This window comes from Budorcas taxicolor, chromosome X (assembly GCF_023091745.1).
Source record: "Budorcas taxicolor isolate Tak-1 chromosome X, Takin1.1, whole genome shotgun sequence".
Lineage (NCBI taxonomy): Eukaryota > Metazoa > Chordata > Mammalia > Artiodactyla > Bovidae > Budorcas > Budorcas taxicolor.
In genome coordinates, this window is record NC_068935.1 from 50,719,383 (window position 1) to 50,724,378 (window position 4,996).

General features: G+C 39.7%; 1 non-coding gene across 1 annotated transcript; it reads right to left on the reverse strand.

Moving 5' to 3' along the window:
• Window positions 1-1,674: 1,674 nt before the first annotated feature.
• TRNAG-CCC (transfer RNA glycine (anticodon CCC)) lies at window positions 1,675-1,747 on the reverse strand. The gene has a single exon. It is a non-coding gene; the product is annotated as a tRNA-Gly (tRNA).
• Between the last annotated feature and the right edge of the window lie 3,249 nt (window positions 1,748-4,996).

Consider the following 4,996-nt stretch of genomic DNA (forward strand, 5'->3'; position numbering starts at 1 on the left):
AGGTTATGCTCAAAATCCTTCAAGCTAGACTTCAACAATATGTGAACCAAGAACTTCAAGATGTACAAGCTGGATTTAGAAAAGGCAGAAGAACCAGAGATCAAGATACCAACATCCGCTTGATCATAGAAAAGCAAGGGAATTCCAGAAAACATCTACTTATGCTTCACTGACTACATTAAAGCCTTTGACTGTGTCGATCACAATATATTGTGGGAAAGTCTTAAAGAGTTGGGAATACCAGACCAACTGCCTCCTGAGAAACCTGTATGCAGAACAAGAAGCAACAGTTAGAATCAGACATGTAAAAACAAACTCATTCAAAATTGAGAAAGGAATACATCAAAGCTGTATATTATCACCCGGCTTATTTAACTTATATGCAGAGTACATCATGTGAAATGCAGGACTGGATGACTTACAAGCTGGAATCAAGAGTGCCAGGAGAAATGTCACCAACCTCAGATATGCAAAAGATACCACCCTAATGACAGAAAGTGAAGAGGAACTAAAGAGCCTCTTGATGAAGGTGAAAGAGGATAGTGAAAAAGCTGGCTTAAAACTTAACATTCAAAAACTAAGATCATGGCATCTGGTCCCATCACTTCATGGCAAATAGATGGGGAAAAAAGCATAAACAATGACAGATTTTCTTTTCTTGGCCTCCAAAACCACTGGGGATGGTGACTGCAACCATAAGATTAAAAGACACTTGCTCCTTGAAAGAAAAGCTATGACCAACCTAGACAGCATATTAAAAAGCAGGGACATCATTTCACTTTGCCAACAAAGGTCTGTATAGTCAAAGCTATGGCTTTTCCAGTAGTCATGTATGGATGTGAGAGTTGGACCATGAATAAGGCAAGTGTCAAAGACTTGATGCTTTCCAATTGTGGTGAGGGAGAAAGGACTGAGGCTGAAGCTGAAGCTCCAATACTGTGGCCACATGATGTGAAGAGCTGATTCATTGGAAAAACCCCTGATACTGGGGAAGATTGAGGGCAGGAGGAGAAGGGGGTAACTGAGGATGAAATGGGTGGATGGCATCATTGACTCAATGGACATGAGTTTGAGCAAACTCCAAGAGAGAGTAAAGGACAGGGAAGCTTGGTTTGTTGCAGTTCATGGGGTCACAAATAGCTGTACACAACTTAGCGACTGAACAACAATAACAAGGGTAATTGCAACCCCTAAATGGATAACACTGTAGCTCAGAATAGAGTTGTTGCACAGATTCAACGAGATAACACATGGGGACGTTCTTGCCGTATAGAAGGCAATTCATTCACATTAACTGAATCAAAAGGGACAATAGGGGCTTCCTTGGTGGTTCATTGGTTGGGAGTTTGCCTTGCAGTGCAGGGGATGTGGACTAGACCCCTGGTCGGGGAACTGGGATCTCCCATGCTGCTGACCAGCTAAGCCTGTACACTGCAACTGCTGTGTGTGCATGCCACATCTAGAAAGCCCATGGACCACAGTGAAAGTTTTTACATGATGCCACGAGGATCCTACATACCACAACTAAGGCCCAATACAGCCAAAATAAATACTTTAAAACCAGGAGAGGGATAGTAATGCATGGTTTTCTTAGTCTCTTCCATCAAAAATATATTTTATATGTATTTATTTATTTGGCTGCAACAGGTCTTAGTTGCAGCATGTATGATCTAGTTCCCTGACCAGGGATGGAACCTGGGGCCCCTGCATTGGGAGCACAAAGTCTTAGCCACTGGACCACCAGGGAAGTCACCCCGAATATTTTTAAGTTGTCTCCAAAAAAACCTTCATTTACATAAACATTTATATTTGGATGTAATGTATTTAAAGTATCTTTTATTCAGAATGAAGGATCCTGTACATACTAACCTCATAAAATTAGAAATATTTCATTTTGTTGATTTGTGAACATGCTTATGACTATGGTATTAAAGAAACCTTAATCTAGTTCTTAAGAGTATAGACTCCAAAACTCAATGGCCTGGATTCAAATCCAAGCTGTATATACTGAGCGGTTTAACCCAAGTTACCTGACTGCCTCAGTTGCCTTGTCTATGAAATGCAGCTGATAACAGGACCACTTCTGTGGGTTTATCATAAAAATTAAATGTAGTGATTCATGTGGAATGTCTGGACCATTGCCTGGTAAATACTAACTACTATAAATGTTTTCTATTACTCTAAATAAACACACAATGCATGGATCTATAAGCCATCTGAGCATATACCACCTATTCAAAGAAGAAAACTTGGTGATGAGCTGTGCGCCCAGCATGGTGCAAAGTACACACACCTCAAGAACAATGCAATAAAAGTTCTGTTCGTTGCTAGTATACAACCTTTGAGGGAGGGACATGAGCATGTACAACGGAGGAGCAGACAAGCTACAGTTACTTTTAAGGAGGCAGCTCCTCTTAAAATGAAGGCCCTTCTATTGAAGGTTATTAATGGGATATACAATGGTGGCCTGGTAGAGTGCAGAGCTGAGAATGTAAAATATATATATATATATCCTTGTGCTGTGTTCTAGAGTAAAATGAACATGTGAATCCAAGGAATATAAAAAGAGAGAAGACCGAACAAGTTGCCCAAATGGTCATTTTTATGAGCATGGATAACTTGACCTGTACCTCCTGCAACATTTTGTAAAGCCTGCTACACACACACAATTGGCATTTGTATATGTACTTTCTTGGTTCATTTTGAAGAAGTTATGGGAAGGGCTGAATCCCACCATCTAGGATGATTTGTCACAGAACAGGGACAACACGTATAGGACAATGACACAATCCCAAGCTTGAATTAATTCAGTGGGAATATGATATCAAATCCACAGTTGACCAAGAAAGGTCCCATGAGTTTGTAGGACTATCAGGAGAGTATTTTGGACTTCATATAATCAGTGGAAGTATACTGTTTACTCTTCACAACAACCCTTGGAGTTGGTTATATATTAGTTTTATTTTATAGGTGAGGATACTGATGAAAAAAAGAAGTTAAACAACTTGCCAAATTTTATCTACATTATTATTCAACCTCCACATCTTACAGTTGAGGGAAATAACAGTCAGTGAAATTAAACAGCTAGAGTGTGCCAGTTGAGTTAGTAAACCAACTAGAATTTTGTCTGATCTTCAGTTCCAAACATTTGCCACCACACTGTGCTTCATCCTCTTGAAGAAAATACTTGTAATTTACTGACTCCCCAAAAAACAAAAGTTGGGGAAGTCAATACTGAAAACTATGAAATGCATGAGATGGTAGAAGGTGGTTTAAACGATTCAAGAGAAAAAGGGAGAAGAGGAAAACAATCTTCATTTCTAGTCCAGACGACTTTCCCAAATGCATAGCTGGCTAAACTCGAAGCTCAAAAGCATGTAAAATATATGTTTCTTCACTTTGTTTGCCAAGAACAAAAATCCAGACAACCAGAAGTGTCCAAGATAACCAGCCAGTCAGACAACCCCACTTTTATTTTTATTTATTGTTGGCCAGACATACATGCATGTGAGCATGCACAAAGCCATCTCTTAAATTTCAAGTAGGTGATATGCTATTGGTTATAACAAAACTTATAATTGCCTGCTGGGTTTGTATATGAGAAACTGTGCCTCATTAGTTCACTTCAGAGAGTCCTTCATGAATTATGAGGACCATGTCCTCCTTACAGTATTAGAGCAATAAAGCCATTGCTTCCAGATGAACGATACAGTATACAGTGTGGACTGGTCAATTTCCCATCTCATGACATTCTTTAATATAAGTATTCGGTCAGAAAGAACAAGCATCTTGACCATCAAAGTAGGCCCTGAGCATATTTTTATTGCTTAACTGAATGAATGAGTCAATGAATCATATATTTTTTGCATATAGATTCTTAAAGGAAATATTGTCTATTATTTAGAAATGTATATATTTAGAGCCCTTGATTCATAAATATGACATAAGAACTGACATGCATATGAACTCTGCAAGAGCTTCAAGAAACAAAAACATCTCTTCAGTTTCCATTTTTGTAATTAAAAATGTTTCCAAGTAGTTTAGAGAGTCCAACAGTCCATTAGGAACTGATACAAAACAAAACAATGAAGGCAAATCATACTTTATCTAGTCATTATTTTGGAGTTATCCATCCTTGAATCATTCATTCCATACTGCCAGAGAACAGTGAATTACTTAGGTCAGGCCCTGCAGTCAAAATTAGCAGGAGGCTAAAATGGGAGTTTGAGACTTTTGACTAGTATAGACAACCGATGCTTTTGAACTGTGGTGTTGGAGAAGACTCTTGAGAGTCCCTTGGACTGCAAGGAGATCCAACCAGTCCATTCTGAAGGAGATCAGCCCTGGGATTTCTTTGGAAGGAATGATGCTAAAGCTGAAACTCCAGTACTTTGGCCACCTCATGCGAAGAGTTGACTCATTGGAAAAGACTTTGACGTTGGGAGGGATTGGGGGCAGGAGGAGAAGCGGACGACAGAGGATGAGATGGCTGGATGGCATCACGGACTCGATGGACGTGAATCTGAGTGAACTCCGGGAGTTGGTGATGGACAGGGAGGCCTGGCGTGCTGCGATTCATGGGGTCGCAAAGAGTCGGACATGACTGAGCGACTGAACTGAACTGAACTGAGAGCTGAATGTAGCTTTTGCTCTGAATTTATGAAAGTAGGCTAGGTCAACACAAATTCCAAACTGGTAAATTAATTGAATAGTTAATCAGGCAAACAGGATGTTTTATTGATCTACTAATATCTGTCAAAATATGAGTTCTATGGAGACATGGGCTAGTGTAACTGACATAGTCAAGTCAGAGCTAAGGTCCTGGTTTTGCCATCTACTAGCTGCAGGACCTCAGATGCAGCTGAACCACTTTTGTCTCATTTTTCTCATGGGGAAAACTAAGACTATTTCACAAATACATCCCAGGCTTGTTATCATCCTTCTATCATGCTCGGCTTTACCATTTGACAGTATGAAGAAAAGACTAAGAAGTACT